Here is a 21,066-nt window from a genome sequence, read left to right as displayed (position 1 = left end):
CAGTGCCCCAGGACGAGGCATCCAAAACAAAACAAACAAATAAAAACTAACACAAAAATAAATGAAAACTTTTGAACAACAGAAAGGCCAGATCTGGAAAATCTGCACTCTGCTGACCTCTTACAGGATGGATACACTGGGGAGACTCTGAGGGGTCTGGAGCCCAAGCCTGAGAGCAGGTCAAAGGGCCACCAGGGCTGTAGGAACAGCAGGAGTCATTTTGCAGCCGTTAGACTTTACAAAACAGTAGATACACACAGCCCAAGAAGCAGCCCAAGTGGGCTTTGCAGTCTTCTCTTTACAGTAGTGGCTAAAATCCGCCCCAAGACCACTGGAGTTTGTAACACCCCTTGCCAATAACAGAGGCCAGACGGTCACTAAATTGGTTATAAACAAGACAGGAATTAAGGCCAGGGAATGGGCCATGGCAGCATCCCGTGAGACCTTGTGGAGAAAATCCAGATCCCTGCAATGTAATCAGGAGCCACCAGGTTCAGCTTACGACTGTGCCATGTAGTAAATGGAGGGAAGTTTGTTTTCAGTGATGGTGATGACTGAATGTGACAGAAAAATAAAAGTTCCCAGCACTGAGAAAATATGATAGATACATGTCCATTAAATTATCCCAGACTCATGGAATATATAAATTATTTGTTCACTTGTCTGACATTGTAGGACAGAGCTGTAAATCCATGTGGAAATTGACTATTGCACTGCATTGATGATCCATATATCCTTATTAAATAACTAGATTATTTTGTGCAAAAAATGTAATAAAACCTGTACTTTAAAATGGAACCATCCTGGACACTGGTGGATCACAGCTGTAATCCTAGCTACTCAGGAAGCTGATACCTGAAGATCAAGGTTCAAAGGCAGCCAGGGCAAAAAAAAGTCCATGAGATTCCTATGTTCAATTAACCAGCAAAAAGCCAGAAGTGGATATGTGGGCCAAGAGGCAGAGCACCAGCCTTGAGTGAAAAAGTCAAGTAAGGATTTGAGATCCTGAGTTCAAGACCCAGTACTGTGCCAAAACAAAACAAAAATCATTACGCAGGGTGATCTCTGCATCCCACACTCTGGAAGATTCAGTCTATTAAAAGGCAGTGTGCTGACGGAACACGTGCTGAAGTTTGGGCTGTGCTTTGACTAATTTATCCTGTCTCTGGGGCTACAGCATAATGGGCACACAGGCAGGACATATTTGATAATGGAACATCATTTAAACACAAGAGATAAGTTACACGATTCCAATGTCACATTGCATTTAGCAGGCCCAATGGCCTCAATCAAGCTGTGGGAAGTCACAAAATAGCCACCCAAATTCAGCTGTTGTTTCAGAGTAAAGGAACATGGGTTTTGTCTTGACTGGGAGATGCCTGCAGGGTTGTATGAAATGTTTGCTCTAGCATATGTTTTCCTTTCAAATTTTGATTGAGTTCTTAAATTCAATTGAAAAACACAAATCTCTCCTAAAACCAGCTATGTCCTACTACATAAGCAAAACAAACTCCCTGCTGATATTAAGAATGAATTAAAGCCAGGCACTGGTTGCTAACATTTGTAATCCTAGCACTCAGAAGGATGAGATCTGAGGATCATGGTGGTTCAAAGCCAGGACAGACAAGAAAAGCTGTGGGATTCCTAATCTCCAATTAGCCACCCAAAAGCCAGAAGAAGAGCTGTGGCTCAAGTTGTAGAGCCCCAACAATTGAGAAAAAAATTTCAGTAGTAGTAGCAGGGCCCTGAGTTCAAGCCCTAAGATAAGAACCACCCCCCAACCCCCCCCCCCACAATCATAATAACAAATTAAGTTCAAAACAAATTCAGCACAGGTGAATAAGAACTGAGGAACAAGGTTCAAAGCCAGCCTGAGCAGAAAAGTCTATGAGTCCTCTCCAGTTAACCAGCAAAAAAAAAAAAACAGAAATAGAGATGTATCTTAAATAGTAGAGCACCAGCATTGAGCAGCAACTTAGAGGGTGGGGCCCTGAGTTCAAGGTCCAGTACTGGCATAAAAAATAAAAGTAAATCCAGTGAATGTAGCTAATTCCTCAACATCCTTATTTCATTGTGCTATTTGAAGTTTTGTTACTAAGTAGTTATACAAAGAGGAGACAATTCTTTAATTCAGGTTACAAAATTCAGGTTACAAATACAGTACATCTTGATCAGTCACTCCATCTATCACTCCGCCCTTCTCATCCCTACCCTCAAGTTTTGTAGTTGAGTTTTTACATAATATACCTTGAAAATAACTACATTTGCTTTTAAAACAAATTACTGCTTTCTCACTTTTTACCTCTCACCCATCATGTCTCCTGAGCCCAGAATTATGACCTTAGCTAATTATATTTATTCAGACATATATAATCAGTGTCTAAATTCTGGAAGGAAATGGGCTAAGTCTGAAAGCTGCTGGAGAGGTCTTTCAAGTTTGACAGAGTTCCTGTCTAGCAAGCTCCAGGGCCTGAGTTCAATCCCCAGTGCCACCCAACTAAGCATGTAATCAAATCAAACCATTACACCAAATGAAGTCATGATGGGCTCTTCACCAGGGCCAGCAGAGACTCTTCATTTAAGCTCTTATGAGAGACCACCTGTCCTTTACATCACCAAAATGAGTATAGCCACAGAATTAGTAGATGTATAAAAAGACGTTTTGTTCCATTTGTTTAATTTTATTTGCCAGTCCTTGAGCTTGAACTCATGGCCTTGGCGCTGTCCCTGAACATTTTTGCGCAAGGCTAGCACTCTATCACTTGAGCTATGGCTTCATTTCGCATAATTTGGTGGTCAGTCAGAGATAAGAAGAGTCTCAGGAACTTCATGCCCAGGATGATTTTAAATCATGATCCTCAGACCTCAGCCTCCTGAGGAGCTAGGATTACAGGTGTGAGCTACCTGCAGGGCCCAGATCCACGGAATTATTTGTAACTAACAGCACTGACACTAACTGGCCTGGCACAAGTCACCAGCTCCATTGCTCCAGGCAGCTCACACCAGCTCCATGTGCAATAATTTGGAAGCCACATAACTGGACTGTAGAATCTATCTCATCAGCTGAAGAGCTGAATAAAATTGTGGAGAGATCTACACCAGGAGCAACATAGAACAGACCTTTTGCTTTAACAACTATGAGAGGATTTTCCCTCCTCCACCTCTCCAAGAGGCATATAGCAACAGAATTCATATGCAATATTAAGGTGATTTTTAAAAAGATGACATGTGAGTACATAGGTATGATAGTAAAACATTTTACTCTATGCGTTTAAATTAGCAGCTTTCATTTTCCCAGACAACTGTTCAGTTTTCTCAGCCCTGACAACATCCAAGTGTAGAAAGGAAGCATAAAAGAACAAAATCAAGTGAGCAGATTATGATTGTGTAGGCACGTTTGTGCAGCACATGTCTCGGGCTCCACACAGGGCTGTGCCAGCCACCCACCCTCCGTGAATGGCGCCGATGGCCTCCCTCCCTCCCACCCACCAGCTGCTCTGTGCATGTGCCTCCATTCCTTATTGGGAAAAGAAGACTTTGTACTTCAAATGTCAAGAAACAATATGAAGTAGCTTCTTTTGAGACCCCTTGGGGATAGCTGGCTTGCAGCGTCTTTATGAATGAGAACACACATGGCACTTATCGTCCTGGGATTCTCCCAGAGCCCGATGAAGGCTGCGGCTCCCTTCTCCTCCCTTTCCCTGCTTCCTCTTCCCTTTACCACAGATCTTTCTCTCCACAGAAACTCAAGGACATGACTCTAACTTACTGTGCAATTCTGGTATGATTCATCCCATAGAATTTGGAAATCTGAGATGGGTGTTAGTAGCTCATGCCTGTAATACTTGCTTTTCGGGAGGCTGAGATCTGAGGATTGTGGGTTAAAGCTAGCCCAAGCAGAAAAATCCATGAGTCTTATCTCCAGTTAACCACCTCAAAGCCAATAGTGAGTGTGTGGCTCAAGTAGTAGAGCACCAATCTGGAGATGAAAAAGCCAAGCAAAAATATGAGGCCCTGAGCTCAAGCCCCTGTACCACCTCCTCAAAAGAATTTGAAAAAAAGCCACACTAATTTGATACTGTTACTTTATCACTATTTTATATTGTTCAGTTGTTAGCTAAGATTTAGAAATTCTGAATAATCAAATTTCATCAAATGAATCTTACAGTTTTCATTTACAATAGGAAGAGTTGAAGTGTATTTCAAGATCCTTTTGTTTAATTGGCTGGTGTAGGTGGTTGGTTATTGATACTACTGGTTGGTTATTGGTACTGGTGGTTGGCTGTTGGTACTGGTAGTTGTTTGTTGGTGCTGTTGGTTATTGGTACTGTTGGTTGTTTGTTGGTACTGGTGGTTGGTTGAACTCAGTACTTCATAGGTACTTCATAGTACTTCATAGGTACTTCATTGTACTTCATAGTACTTTATACTTCTTAGGCTGGATCTATCAGCTACTTGGTATTCTTTTGTTCTGTTTATTCTTCAGACAGGATCTCACATTTTGCTTAGGATAACCTGAGCCAAGAGCTTTTTATTTACAAAGAGTAGTCATTTCTTGTGGACAAGCATTCTTTGACTAGCTGTGATTTTTCTTTTTCTCTGGTACCAGGATTTGAAATTGAGGTCTCAGTACTGTTCTACTGACACTCTCCCACCTGAACCATATCTCCATTTTGTTTCACTGGTAGATGAGAATCTCGTGAACACTGCACAGGTTGGACTGGCTCCAGGTTATTTTCTATATTTTGCTTAAACTGAAGGCCTTAGCACTGTCCCTGAGCTTTTGTGCTCAAGGCTAGTACTCTAGCCCTTCAGGTACAGCTCCATTTCCAGGTTTTTAGTGTTAGATTGGTGTTCAGAATATAATGGACTTTCCTGCCGAGGCTGACTTTGAACCACAATCCTCACATCTCAGCCTCCTGAATAGCTAGGATTATAAGCATGAGCCACCAGCACTCATCTTATTTTTTAAATCATTTTAAAATAGTGACACAAAGAGGTTTTAACTCAACATATCAGTTTGTGAGTGCAAATGCATTGTGTTCAGTGTCACTGTTGTAAGCTAAATTAATTTGAAAGATTGAATCTTGGAGTCTCTATTCGAATGCTAGCAGTCTGTAGGCAGCCAGTTGTTACCAAGGCCTGCAGCCCACAAATATACTTCACACTGTTAGGAAACAGGCAAGAGAGTAGAGAAAGAACAAAAACAATACCAACAAACCAATTCAGGTCCAAGGGAGAGCTGACTTGGGACGCCATGGTGACCTGAGATGAGCCAGGAGACAGGACATAGGATACATGGAGCTATGTGACAAGGCGTAATGGAGCCTGGGCTGGTCTGGGGGCAGAGTCCCAGGAAACTCCCAGTCCCAAGCACTTGACTGACAGGTTGAGTAACCTATAGGCCAAGTGCCCACCTGTCTCTAGGGATTCTGGAACACCCATCACCTGAGAGTAGGACTTTCCTTCCTCTAGGAATTCAGGCACACCCATGAAGACAAGCATGCAGATAAAATGCCAGATCCTACAATTCATATGGCCAAGATGGTACTGGCTGGGTCTGACCTTCTTACTTCATCACCCTTCCATCCTTCTCCCCCATCTCTCCCAACACCATCTATCTTCCCATCGTCTGGTTCCATTTTCCTAGCAGAACATTTTGAGTATTATGCCTATTCAGAGTGGGCTGCTTTTGAAGTGGTTCATAATCCCTCTGAGGCCTAAAACATAATTCCTGCATAAATCATTACCTTGAGATTTATTCAGAGATGTTGAGATGGTAAAAAATGTGAGGATTAGAAGCTGAGCACCAGTGGCTCATGCCTGTAATCCTAGCCACTCAGGAGGCTGAGATCTGAGGAAAGCAGTTTAAAATCAGCCTGCACAGGAAAGTCCATGAGACTTTTATCTCCAATTATTCACCCAAAAGGCAAAACTGGAGCTGTTGCTCAAGAAGTACAGCGTTGGTCTTGAGCAGAAAAACTCAGCAACAAGCCCCAGTTCCTGAGTTCAAGCCCCAGGAAAATAAAAAAAAGTCTGAGTGTTAGCAATCAATCAATCAATCACATAAGTATGTACTGTACTCACAAAACATAAAACATTTTTTACAAGTATAGAGCAGCCTTTACTCAAACTTTTTCAGTTTTAAACTATGAATATGGATATTTTAATATATTTAATAACACATCAGTTTCAGCAGAATTCTAAATACTTTAAATTACCTTCCTAAGAATGTCCTTAGTTAAAACTGGCCTTCACCAATAATTATAAGTTTCAGAAGCCTAAAAATTGTATATTTTGAGTTCCATCTGCAACACAGAGACGTGTATATCGTAGACACATAGTGACTTTTTAGATGAAAGGGTTTTCTGATACAAAAAGAATTTTTTTACAATTTATTTGGAATTTAGCATTCATAGCAAAAAAAAAACATTATGAAGAATTACTCTGCCAAAAAACACTAAAACTTAAATTGATCATAGTGTTCTAATAGAGTTCTTATCAGCTATTTAAGAGAAATCAGGTGATTATAGTCTGAGATCTTGTATCACTGAGAATAAATAAAATAATTTAAAAAAAAAAAAGAGGGCTTAAAGTTAATCACCGGTGACTCATGTCTTTAATCCTATCTACTCAGGAGGCTGAGATCTGAGGATTGTACTTTGAAGCCTACCAGGGCAGGACAGTCCATGACACACATCTCCAATTAACCAGCACAAAGCTGGAAGTGGAGCTATGACTCGGATGGTAAAGCACTAGCCTTAAGCACAACAGCTTAGTGACAGCATCTAGGTCCTGAGTTTCATCCCCAGGATGAGAACAAACAATAAAAATTAATTTTTTTTAAAAAAAGAGCTTAAATATGTGAAGCCAAATTCTGGTAAGCTTAAGTCTATTTTCTCCCAGTACCTACTTCAGAAACACATTTTCCTCAAGTTTAAGCTGTTTCTCTTCTGGAAATGTAAACAGCAAGGCTTCACCTAGTAGAACTCACCTGTCAATGCATGAACGTGGCAGAGCTGGTCCTCACCTGCAGGAAGTGGGCTGTGAGCAGTCACCATGAACTTTACCACTCAGGGCATCATCTGGAGACACTGTTGTCAGGGAAGACAACCAGAAGCCTGCTAGGACACAAGGAATCATTGTTCTGTCATCAGGGCCAAGCAAACATGCAGCTCACAATTAAGGTTGTATAAACAGGCTCAGGATGAATGGCTCACATGGTGTTTTCCTTTCCTGCCTCTTCTGGCAGGTCAGGTGACCCCTGGACCACCTACCTTCATGCCCACTACACACACACACACACACACACACACACACACACACACACACACACACACACACACACACACACAGCTTTAATGGCATTCTACCTTGTAGTTTCCCCAACTTTAAGACCTTATTTTTTTTCAATCACTGAAAGTTAGAGCAAAGCAGGTTGATGAACTGTATTTACAAACTCACATGTGGAATTGAAACCCTCTTGTACAATTACTTAAAGATAATAAAAAATTAAAACAAGTATAAAATAAAACAATAAAAATCTGTTTAAGAAAAAACCAAAACAATTTTACTACAATACCTAAATCCGTAGAATATCTAGAACAGTCATATATATATATATATATGAGAAATGACCAATCATTTTAGTCACTAAAACTCCTGGTGTAATTAAACACACACGCGCATATAAACACACACAAGTAAAATATTCCTTTGGAAGGATGGGTGCAAACGAAAAGGTTGGGAAAAAGGAAAAATGAAAGAAAGTGGATAGGATCAAAGATTATTTACATTTAGGAAAATAGAACAATGAAAACTCCAAGTGCTGGTGGCACATACCTGTAATGCCAACTATTTAAGTGGCTGAGAATTAAGTATTGTGGTTCAAAGCCAGCCTGAGCAGAAAAGTCTGTGGGACTCTTATCCCTAATTAATCATCATAAAAGCCAGAAGTGGAGCTGTAGCTCAATTGGTAGAATGCTACCTTTGAGTGAAAAAGCTAAGGGATAGCCTTGAGTTTACAACAAAAAGGCAACAAAAAGGGGGGCAAAATCAAAGATCATTTGCAAACAGGAAAAACAATAATGAAAGCCACCAATATTCTTTTAAGAAGACAAGAATGGGGCTACATAAAAGCGCTAGTGGGCTGAGTGTGATTGGAGCACATGATGAGCATGTACACAAGTGCCACAGGAAGCTTCCCTGCACAACCAACAAATGGCCATAAAAACTGGTAATAAAAGATAGAAAAAAGTCAAGAAAAATGCAGTGGAATTGGTTGCATGTTACCTGAATCAGGGTATTTCTGAGGACTAAAAGGATCCCAAATACCACTGGAAAATGAGACAGAGAGATGGAAACTGCAAGGGGTGCCTGGACGCCTCACAGCACTTCTGTACACGTCCGCCCTACATGCCTTGATTCTCTCTGTGCATGTCAACCTGCTACAGAACGCACAAAAGAGAGTCCACACAAGCCAGCTTAATCACAACTGTAAAAACATGATGTCTATTGACAGCCAACTTTATTTTATATTTTTATTTTGTTTTGTTTTGTTTTTTGCCAGTCCTGGGGCTTGAACCCAGGACTTAAGCACTGTCCCTGGCTTCTTTTTGCTCCAGGCTAGCACTCTACCCCTTGAGCCACAGCACCACTTCTGGCCTTTTCTATATATGTGGTACTGAGGAATTGAACCCAGGGCTTCATGTATACAAGGCGAGCACTTTACCACGAGGCCATATTCCCAGCCCTTATTCTATATTTTTAGAATTTTAAAAATTAACTACTTTTAATAGACAAATAATTACATGTACACATGGGGTATATAATGTGCTGCTCTGATCTACAAAAAATTATAGAACAATTTAAATGAATTAATTAACCTGCCAACCACTTCATCAACTTGCCACTTTGGGTACAACTTTAGGTAAAATTTTAGCCATTTAAAATATACAATGCATTATAATTAACTAGCATTGGCACATGTGCAATAGATGACTAAAACTTGCTCTACAAGTCTCAGTGACTAAAACTTGCTCTACAAGTCTCAGTGAACCGTCAGGCCGTGTGATGAACTTCTTCTCTAGCCCCACAATTTCTCTCCCCCTTACCCTTCGGCCTTTGAATTCTGTGATCCTGGGGAACTTACTCTTTTAGAGTCCACATAGAAGTCAGGTCAGATTGTATTTGTCTCTTCAAACCTGGCTTATTTCCCTCGTCAGGATGCTCCTGAGGCCCCACCTAGATTGGATAAATAAAATGTAGTCTACATACAGAGCAGACAGCAGATTGTATAATGACAGCTCTGTCAAATAAGAAGCAAGGAAACATAACCAAAATCATTCATCTACAGAACTTTAATATGAGGGGAAAAGTAACTGGTCTTAAAGCAACATGAAGAAGATGGGAGAGCGAGGGGCACACAGCAAAGCACCTGCTCGCTCAGCCACTCACTCACTATCTGTGTCCTCAGATGACCAAACAAACTTGGTTCTAAAATCAGTAGTCAGCAACTAAAGAAAAAGACATCACTCCAATCCCACTGCTTTCTCGGGTAGTAATTTTCCTTGTACTTTAAACCTTTGTGCCAAATAAACTACAGTAACAATTGCTACTATGGGGTGCTATCTGTGATATTTCCCAGCCCATCAAGAGCAGCACATTCACCTCATTTCAGTTACATTGTCTGAGGAGTGAAGCTGAGTCTTGGAGATGGAAATGGTTGTACGCATCAGTGATCACCCCGCTTTGTTTCCTAGACACCTTCTCTCCCTCAAGCCCACCGTCCTCCCTTTTCTATAAAACTGTTTTAACTCCAGCTTTAATTTGCATTTTTCAACACTGAAAATTAAAAGTAGAGCAATTTTACTTAAACAACATGGATTCAAAAGTTTCAAAAGCATGCACTGGTCTATCTGCATGGATCGAATGTGGAGAAGGATTATATTCCATCTTATCAGCGTTTCAGGCTGGTTGTGCAGTACTGAGTGAAGGCGTTTGTGATGTGGGTTTATTTAAAGCATGGGCTGGATCTGCATAGTACCTTAGCATGTACTATCTCTCTTTTACAGACATCAGGTTAATCTTCTTATGAAAGCTTTTATAAGATAACGTTTCCTGAGCAATTGTTCTCTGTGGAGAACTGGAAGCTTGGTAAGTATTTCACAGAGTTCTCTTCAAAGGAAGATAAACCCTAAAGGTGATAATAGTATACATCCATTCAGGAAGATCTGTCAAACGTTAAAAAAAAATGTATAATAACCTACCTTTGTGCCCAGAGATACTTCCTGCTTTCTATCTGAGATGTGCTCCAATTTTATAGCAAATTTCCTTCTAAATAGTTTAATGGGATATTTCTCCCTCAACCTGTAGGTTATAAAAAACAAAACAAACAAAAAATAAAACAACCCAGACACTGTGAACTGCACAAACTGAAATGACTTTTCCAGACAATGAACAAAGTTTTGTTTTCTTTCACAGGGGAAGACAGGGCTTTATAAAGAACCCTGGAAAAAGACATGTTTTACAAAATGGCCAATCCAAAGAAGATGAAAATAAGTTGTGTTGAGAGAAACCATCCAGACCACCGATCTGGGTCAGCAGACTTGACTCATCCCGAATAGACATCGCTGGGCAGAAACAGGGATGCTGAGTGGAGAGCAACAAAATCCGCTGGCAGCAGAGGAAGGAAAGGGACGCCAAGCACATTGGGCCACTCAGTTAAGAGGAGACCAAAATCAGTACAGACACACAGATCACTTATTTCATAGCAACATAAATGGTGGAAACTTCTTTTCTTCCCATTCATATTTTATTTCATGGAAGAAAAACAAGAAGATGAGGGAATGGACCATTTAAGATTGGAGATCATCTGTTTAATTCCACTGTAAAAATAAAATAACATACCAGAAACTGATTTAAAGAAAGAAAAGGGGAGATGATGGTTCTCTGAGTCTCCCATATGTATCTTTCCTAAACAGATATACAATACCTAGATATAAGTCAGTAAAGTAAACAAATATTTAAATAAATATTTCTATTTACTATGAACATTTATTGCAACACTTGTAAAGAATTCTTAATTTTAGCCACATGGCAATACAGAGACAAATTAACATACATGTATCACCTTAAAACTGTGTTTTACTTAGCAATAGTACCTAAGGCAGTCGACAAATTCAATGCAATACCCATCAAAATAGGATTCTTCACTGAGACAGAAAAAACAATCCAAAAATGCACGTTGAACCAAAAAGGCCCCTAGCAGGAGCTTATGTACCATAGACTCAATCCTGGGTAAGCCTGGAGTATTAAAGGACAGAGCAATAAGTCAGAATAAGAGGTTACCCAAGACTCAGTTGTAGATATGCTCTTAATTCTCATAAAAAAATTAATTTGGAAGTAATCATTTTCCTCTTCAAGCTTGAAAAATGCTGAGATAGTTTAAGCAAAATACAATTACAACTTCTCTTTTGTGCCAAGTGTTAATATTTATTTTATGCAAGGGATTTTTCTTAGCCAATATTTCAATAACACATATGGTTCTTTTTCTGTAGAAAATGCTTAATATATGTTTTTAGATATTTGAAAATAATAACAACAAAAGCAATGTATCAACTGTGTGTTTCCATATGCTCAAAAGGACACAAATAGTTTTCTTAAATTTTGTACAGCTGTTTTAAAATTCCAGATTTCATTTAGTGTTGGCAGTGTTACATTTTGATTCATTGATTTTATTAGTCTTTTTATTTGTTTACACCATTTTTTTTCATTTTTCTGTTTTGTTTTTGTATGTGTATGTGGTGATCTTGGGTCTTCAACTCAGCCTTGGCACTGTCCCTGAGCTTTTGTGCTCAGGTCTAGTAGTCTTCCACTTAAGCCATGCCTCCATGTCCAGCTTTTCTGCTGGTTAGAGGTAATAGTCTCGTGGACTTCCCTGCTCAGAGTGGCTTCAAGCCATGATCCTCAGGTCTCAGCCTCAACAGTAGTTAGGATTAGAGGTGTGAGGCATTGGTGCCAATGTTGCCTCATTTCCTTATTCAAAAAATAAATGTTGAGCTGAACATGTGTCTTGATGGTAGGATGCCTGCCTAGCAAGCTCAAGACCCAGAGTGAAACTCCCAATAAACGTCCAAATAAAAGATGAGAGGGCACAAACATAAGAAAATCATCCTCTACTTTTAAAAACACTTAAATGAGTAAATACAAAAGTACACGTGTTCATTATAGTTTACAGGTGGTGTATCTTATTATAAGACTAAATATTTCTACTTATCAAAGTTAAACAAAATAAGGTACAATAGGACCATAATAATTTTTAACTTTTGAACAAATATAACAGAGAATTTCACCCAGAAAAAGGTTTTATAGAAGAGTAGTACCTGGGCCCCAAACTCAAGCCCCAAAAGCAATAGAATATAAAAGCCAATAATTTTAAACATATGAAAACAAAATATTATATAATTGTATGTAACAAGGGATTCCTCAAACAAAATTCCTTTACAATATTCCTTTACAAATGTGAGTTGTGACAGGCACCAATGACTCATGCCTATCTACCCAGGAAGCTGAGATCCAAGGATTAGGGTTTCAAGACACATGGTCAGATGAATGCAAGAGATTCTCCAAGTATTTATCAAAAACCCCACAGAAAACCTAGAAGCGAGGGGTGGCTCAAGTGGCAGAACATCAGCTTTGAGCAGAAAAGCCAAGGGAGAGCACAAAGCCCTGAGTTCAAGCTCCACAATCAGCAGAAAAGAAGGAAACAAACACGCATCCAGCATTCACAATAATTATGTATCAGTGGCTAATTTGAATAATATACTACAATGTACTGTTATTTTGAGTCAAAACATAACAGAGTGTGTGGGTGTCTGGGTATGTCTATAGTTTGAACAAAGGACTTTTGGCTCTCCCTTGGATTTTTGCTCAGGCTGTCTTGAGCTACCACCTCCATTTCTATCTTCTTGCAGGTTAGTTGGAATTAAGTGTCTCATAGAGTTTTTTTCTCATGCAGCTGGATTTGAGGCCTGACCCTCAGATTCCAGTTTCCAGAGCAGCTCGGATATAAGCTGCCAGTGCCAGTATTTTGCAGTTTAATCCAATATTCTTTTTATTTCCAAAAGCAACTTAAGAACCATCCTTCTTTAATCGTTATAAACTACATAGGAAGCTGAGTGCTGGTAGCCGGCTCACACCTGTAAGTTCATTTGAGCACTGAATTCTTAAGCAGTTGTCCTCCTATCATAAGTATATTTCATTTTAATGCAAGATATATCAATAGGTTACAAAGTAAAAGAAGAAGTTTGAAAAGATGTGAAGTTAGGTGCTTCAGACTCAGGGGGAAAAGGAGCATAAAAGAAAGGAAGAACAGAGAAGGCAGGAGAGGAGGAAGAAAGGAAGGAGAAGAAGAAAAAGGGGGAAGAGGGAAGGAGGAAGAAAGGGAGAACGGAGAAAGGGAAGGAAGAAGGGAGGGAGGGAAAGAATTATAGGCTCACACCTGTAATCCTAGCTACTCAGGAGGCTGAGAACTGGGGATCAGGGTTTAAAGCCAGCCCAAGCAGGAAGTCTATGCGATTATCTCCAACTGACTAGCAAACTGTTGGACATGGAGGCACAGTTGAAGTGGTAGAGTGTAGTCTTTAGCAAGCATGGGGCTTGAATGCCTAGCAATTTACTTGTTGCTGAACGAAGGGCCCAGGTGCTGCCCATGAGCTAGTTTTTGCTCAAGTCTTGTGTTCTCCCATTTGAGCCACAGCCCTGCTCTTCCGGCTTTGTTGTAGTTTGTTTGTTTGGATAGTTAATTGGAGATAAGCATTTCTCAGATTTTCTTGCCAGGCTGGTTTCAAACTCAGGTGTGGGCCACCGGTGCCTGGCTTGGAGGCCTAGAAACATTGGAAGTCACTTTTTAAAGCTGCTTTTTTGGCATTTGACTCAATCCACACTCCAGGAGAGGGAAGCGCATGGGGGAGCTGCGGGCAGGGCCAGGTCCTGGGCACTCGGGCCAGGCCTCGGGATGTTCTGCTGGAGCTGTGGTCCTGGCCACACCGGCAAAGAAAGGGCTTGGAGACCCTGGCCGGTAGGAAATGCACGAGGCGCACGATAATTGGCCTCCAGAACGAATGCTTAGGAATGATTGCTCCAGGCTGCTTGGAGTTTGCACAAGGCAGGAGCCCCACCCAGCAGAGCTGGGCCGGGCCTGGCCAGGCGTCCAGAGGAGGGAAAGGGGAACAGGGAGCTTCCTCCTGAAGGGTCCCGCAGTTCAAGCCGCTCCCTGCCCTCCACCCCCACCAGCCATGAAGGTTACCTTGGAGACAGTCCTGCCTGCCGACAGCTAGAGAAAGGTTCGGATGGACTGCGAAGCGGGACGGGTTTTATTAAGTTTGAAACCAAACTAGATGACACATAGATTTTGGGGGGGGGCTGGGGGGGGGGGGAAGTTGGGGCGAGTCCTGGGGATGGAACTCAGAGCTGGAGTGTTGTCCCTTAGCTTTTCAGCCCCAGTCTGGTGCTCCACCACCTGAGTCACAGCTCTGCTTCTGCTTCTTGGTGAGCTGAGCTGAGAGGTGCACTGACTTTCCTGTAAGTCACTTGCTACATATCGTTGGTTGCTTTGTAATCTAAAATATGGAGGGGAGTGGGTAATGTGTGTCACTATTCATACCTTTAATATGGCATCCATCCAAGAATGATTGTAAGAGTTATAAGTACTAGTTATAAGGAGCTCTATTTATAATCATTGTAATAATGGGAAATTGTATAGCTGCTACACTTTTGAGAGCAAATGCACATAGTTATGTGCTAATTATTTACATTTGTGGAAATAGGATCAAATACGTGGGCATATTTTCAAGCAGGTAAAAGTGAAGTGATTCAGGCAGCAATTGATGCTTTTCTGGAAAAAGTGAATACAAAGGGAAAAAATGAACAACCTCAACTATTGTTGCTGTTCTATGTAAAAAGGTAAATTGCGAACATAAACTAATAAGATTTGTCTTATTATAAAAGTCAGCATAAAACAGTATTGAAAATTCTGGAAGTTAGGACTTTGAAGAGTGAAGCAGTCAGAAAAGAAAAATACACTATACAAACACCCATTTATGAGTGTTTAGAAAAATAAATAAATGAGATAATAATTAGATAAAAATACCCAGTACTGTGCCAGATGCCAGTGGCTCACCCCAGTAACGCCAGCTTCTCAGGAGGCTGAGAGCTGAGGATCCCAGTTCAAAGCCAGCCTGGGCAGAAAAGTCAGTGAGATTCTTTTCTCCAATAAACTACTCATAAAAGCCAGAAGTGGAGCTGTGGCTCAAGTTGAAGAGTGCTAGCCTTGAGCAAAAGAAGACAGGGACAGGACCCAGGCCGAGTTCAAGTCCAGGACCTGCACACACAAACCCACATGCACTTGCACATACAAAACATACACATACATAAATAACAATGTTGTCAATTAAGTAGTTTTCTATGCTAAGAAAATGACCTTAGTTTACAAAGATCATTTCCAATGTTAGGTGTGTTTAACTTTACATTCTTTTGAGAGATTGAACATTTAAGTTTGGAACTGAGGGCTCACACTTGTTATCCTAGCTACTCAGGAGGCTGGGATCTGATGATCAGGGATAGAAGCCAGCCTGGGCGAAGTAATTTGAGAAGAACTTACCTCCATTCAACCAGCAAAAAAGCAGAAGTAGAGGCATGGCTCAAGTGGTAGAGCACCAGCCTTGAGCAAAATGCTAAGTTCAAGCCCCAGTACTGGCACACAGAAGAAAAATTAGAGGAACACTTAATTCAAAATGAAAAAGAGTATGTGAGAAACTATGGATCCTATTTTAGTTTAAACTATAATGTAAGTAGAATGTCAGGTGTTAAAATCTTTTACGTTCAGACTAGACACTGAGTTTGATCTTGTTTATATCAGAGTTCTCTTAAATAATGGTAAAATTTCTACTTCAGGCTCATCAAAAAAATGATATTTATTCACCTACACATTCACTTTTGCAAAACTGTTTAATTAGATAATTGCAAAAAATCTATCCTATTAGATGTTTATGACCCTAGAATATCAAAAGTTTTGGAAAAAATTGAAAACTTTGGCTCAAATAGTTTAACAGGAAAAGCACTGTGTAATGTAAAGCAAGTCTTTTTTCACTTATATTTGGCAAGGGTAAATCATCAACAATTTGAATTAATTTTCTCAGAAAAATATAGGAAATAAAATGTCAAATAATCTTACTATTTTGTGTACTAGAATTCCATCCAAACACATTTTACTACAACTCAATTCCCTGGTGTATAGAGAGATGTAAATGAGAACTAAGACAGGTCTTCCCTAATATTTTCTTTTATTTGTTTCTTAAAATATTTTTATTGTCTTTAATGTCATTTTTTGTTTTATTATGTTGTGAATTTCATCAAATATAACCATTTAGGACTTTTTTTTTAACCATATCAGGTAAGATTACCATAAACAAGTAAGTTTACATAGACATTATTTTCAGTGTTCTCTGACTACCATAATTTCAAGTTAGGTTCTGTATATCATCAGTGCTGATATGTTCAGGATATATAGTATAGTTTATGAGACAAGTTTAGGCCCAAACGTCTTACTTTGAGTCCTATGTCTATAGACAAACCAGCCTATCAAAACCTTGAGTCTATAACCATGAAGGACTATTATACAACATACCCTGCCTATTTCACAGGGATGCCTTGTGAATCAAGTCAATATATGTAAAATTCTTTTGAAGTCTATAAAGTACTTAGAATGACAACTACAGATCAACCAGTAAAGTTAGCCACCAGAATCATATTCATGCCTGCTGTAACCAGAAGCTTTTAAATGATCAAGCTTAGCCATGGTCAGGTAAGTAAATGAAGGCTATAGGACACAGTATCTTTCTAACCAACTCTACTGAGTCTAATCATTAAGAAGACTTAATTTATTTTAAGGGAAAAAACCTGTTAATATATCTGTTAGTGTCTATACAAACAAGATGCAACCACTAATTCAAAAGTAGGAGGGTTTCCCCCCCCCTGAAAAGAGTGCATTCTTTAATAGAACTATATTTGAGGAAGAACTCCATACAAATAACATACCTTAACACAGGAGAGTAAGAAAGGACTATATTACATTACAGTGAACATTCAGGTGATTTGCAAGTTATCCCTCCCTCCAACCAAATACTTGTGTTTTTTTTAAATATATATTACAGATGTTGCATTCCGTTCTGTATATGCCATCAATCAGTTTTTACATGTAGTCATGTGAAGCACACCTGTCGATGTTGTCTTTGTTTCAGAGAAGTTGGAGTGACTGAATTACTGCCTGTGTTTCAATGTTTCCACCAGCCATTTCATTGCCTCATCAGGTCCAGTGCCTTTGGTTGCTGATGTTTTGAATATCTGCCATTTCCAATCCTTCAAGGCAGGCAGCCCAAGTGAATTCGCCATCTCTGAGGGCATCATGGCCTGCTCCATGTCCTGCTTATTTGCAAACACCACTAAAATGGCTTTTCTCAGCTCTTCTTCCTCCAACATAGCAGCTAATTCTGACTTGGAAATGCCAGTTCTGTCTCAGTCACAACTGTCTACCACATAAATGACTGCATCTGTGTGTGAATAATAACACCTCCAATATGGCCTGATACTTGTCTGTCCTTCTAGGTCCCAAACTTGGAATTTAAGGTTTTTGTATGTCACTGTCTCTACATTAAATCTGGTAGTAGGAATAGTAATAATGACTTCTCCAACCTGTAAAGGGTAGAAAATTGTGGTTTTTCCTGCCTAATCCCAATATCAAAATCCTCATTTCCTGGGTTCCAAAGAGACTGGAAAAAATACTTGAGAAAAAGCCCCCTTGGTGAACCGCCTGTCCACCCTCGCTGATCCTCACAGACCGGCCTGGGCTCGGCAGCAACTCAATTCCAGCCCGGACGCCAACACCTGCGCTTGCCTCAGTCTCCTCCAGCCCAGCCCGCCTGCAACTTCCACGTTGGACTCTCGGACCTAATATTTTCTTAAGACATAATTTAATATTTTGATTTTTACTGTTCTTAAAATTTTAAATCATCTTTAGTTAGTTGAACAAAGGAGTTTGAATTTAATGTATCAACTTACAGATAGTCTCCCAACCCCACTCTCTCCTCAAGTTGCCTGGTTCCATTTTTCACATTGTCACCTTGAATCTAATAACTGTATTCATCCATCCATCCTCTCTCTCTTCGTTTGCCACTCTCATCCGGACCCCATCCCCATGACAAAACACGTTTCAGTTTCTTGGCATTTATTTTGTTAAACTATGAGTTAGTTAGTTGAGAAGTTACGTCTTAATCCAGCATACACAATATGTATGTTGAATCATAGTTCATATTCAAATGGAAGTATGTAGTGCTCAAACTGAAGGTAGTCTGAAGAAACAGTCTCTAGAATAGGCCTTCTCACATACGTGTTTCCATGTGCTTGAGTTCTTCTCATGTGCTTCTCACCAATTTGCCCAAATACTAGGAATCATTCTATTCATTACCCCAGAAAGTGACAGACAATAGAAATAAATCTGATTGTGTTTGTTCTCTTACTATTCCATCAGGCAAAACAAAATGATTAGGTTCCATGAAAGACTCTTTAATGAAGTTTGGAGAAATTGCTCTGGTTGTTCCTCTCATGTACCGTGTTATGGAAAAAGCAAAAGTTGGAAATGGTGTCTTCTATCAAAGAATTTACCATCTAGTGGAAGAGACACACATATAAACAAAAAGAAAAATAACATATAACAGAAGTGACTCAGATGCAAATGAAGGAAATTTGAATTCCATTAATATAGTCAGAAAAAAATAGCAAATTTAGAGTTTCACCAATTCAAAACATCCAGGACTGGCCTGACTTTAGGTCTGACTTATTCAAGGCTCAGCAATGGGCTATGGACTGGAGATGTTTTGTTTCTTGGCTCCACTTTCTAAAATGCTGGGTCTGGCTTATATCATCATTACTACAAAATAGTTTAATTTGAATGTTCCCATTCTGTCTCAGTCACTGGATCTAGTAAGTTCTACCCCATTCAAATGGTTAAATATAAGAGGCAGAGAGTGGGGGCAGGGAAACAGAGAGAAGAGACAGAAAGACAGAAAGACCGACAGGCAGAGTAATAGAAATACATATAATCACAGAGAAAGACAGAGAGAAAAAGAGAAACACATACACAGAATCAAAGACACACACACAGACAGATAAAAACCAGGACAGAGGTAGATACAGAGATAAAGAAATGAAAAGAGACAGAAATAGAAACACAATCTCAGAGACAGAGACAGAGACAGAATCAAAGAAATAGAAACATTTGATCACAGAGTAAGAGAAAGAAACACAATCAGAGAGAGAGTATTCTAAATGAAACTCTTGGAATTGTATTGATGGAGGAATTGATTGAGTGACATAAATAACTAACTACATAAATAAATAAGAGTGCTAGGCAAATGCCCCAATTTAAAGGACAGAATGATTGTTCAAGTGGATTAAATCCCAAATGCTTGTTTAAACTAAGAGAATGCTCAATCCTTATGAACCTACTGCTCTCATGAGTGGAATTGTAATGACAGCTGGATTGGCTGGCATAATCTCTGTGAAGAGCTAACACTGGTGTCGACAGTACCCATCCTGGTTCACAAACATACATTCACTGAAGCTCTTGTTCATTAGGTTTCTTCCTCCTTTTATGTTTCATTAATTCTGCTTCTATTGTTTCCAAAGATCATTCAAATGCAACCAATTTTAATTCCTTCAAGATTTTCCTTTTGTCAGAAACCCTTACTACCTAAGCAGGCACTAGTGGCTCATGACTATGACCCTGGCTACTCAAGAAGCTGAGATCTGAGGATCACAGTTCAAAGACACCCTGGAGAGGGGAGTCTCTGAGACTCCTATCTCCAGTTAACCAACAGAAAGCCAGAAGTAGAGAAATAGCTCAAGTGGTAGAGTGCTAGCCTTGAACAAAAAAAACTAAAGAGGGCTGGGGATATGGCCTAGTGGCAAGAGTGCCTGCCTCGGATACACGAGGCCCTAGGTTCGATTCCCCAGCACCACATATACAGAAAACGGCCAGAAGTGGCGCTGTGGCTCAAGTGGCAGAGTGCTAGCCTTGAGCGGGAAGAAGCCAGGGACAGTGCTCAGGCCCTGAGTCCAAGGCCCAGGACTGGCAAAAAAAAAAACAAAAAACTAAAGAAACAGTACATAGGACCTGAGTTCAAGCCCCAGTACCAGTACAAATTTTAAAATTATTAAAAAAATGAAAAGAAAGAAAAAAATGCAGAAATGAATTTAGATGATGGTGTTCTGACTTCGGTGTGTTCCTAGGGCTGCTCTTCCTGGCCATGCTGCTGCTCACATGCTTCTGTGTATTCTAGAACTAGTTTCCCAGCATTTAAACACTGATTGCTCAGCCCAGTAGCTCTGTCTGTTGAACTCAAGTGCAGTTTGAGCCATAAGCCAATTTTGGAAACTTTAGAAGAACATGTCACTCCTGGGTGTTGTATTTCCTGCCTGTGGTCTCTGAGCTTCTTGATTATTTAACCCCAGGAGGAAATAAAAGTAGTATTATACATCGTTAAATTAGTCAATTTGAGATAAAGATGAGAGTCCCTTAGAGCCTTCCTTATATACCTAACATGATCGATTTAATAAGTATTCAAGCCAGGCTCATCAAGGTAACCCTAGCCACTCAGGAGGCTGATATCTGGGGATCTTGGTTCAAAGCCAGCCTCAGCAAGAAAGACTGTGAGACTCTTATCTCCATTTAACCAGCAAAAAGCCCAAAGTGGAGTTGTAGTAAAGTGCTACCCTTGAACACTAAAGCCCAAGGAAAGCACCCATGTTCTGAGTTCAAGCCCCAGAACTGACACACATACACACACACACACACACACACACACACACACACACGTACAGAGGGAGACAGAGACAGAGAGACAGACAGAGACAGAGACACAGAGAGAGAATATTCCTTAAATCTTAATTTCATTAAATTGAGGGAACTGAATCTGAATGAAATGTAATAATTACAGTGGGATTAAAATC

General features: G+C 40.0%; 1 pseudogene; it reads right to left on the bottom strand.

Annotated features, from left to right (window-relative positions):
* Positions 1–17,319: 17,319 nt before the first annotated feature.
* The window catches only part of LOC125341322, a 56,723-nt pseudogene continuing 52,976 nt past the window's right edge, over positions 17,320–21,066 (bottom strand).

The sequence above is a fragment of the Perognathus longimembris genome, chromosome 24 (assembly GCF_023159225.1).
Source record: "Perognathus longimembris pacificus isolate PPM17 chromosome 24, ASM2315922v1, whole genome shotgun sequence".
Lineage (NCBI taxonomy): Eukaryota > Metazoa > Chordata > Mammalia > Rodentia > Heteromyidae > Perognathus > Perognathus longimembris.
The sequence above is the reverse complement of the archived record's forward strand: the minus strand, read 5'-3'. Positions and strand labels throughout refer to the sequence as shown.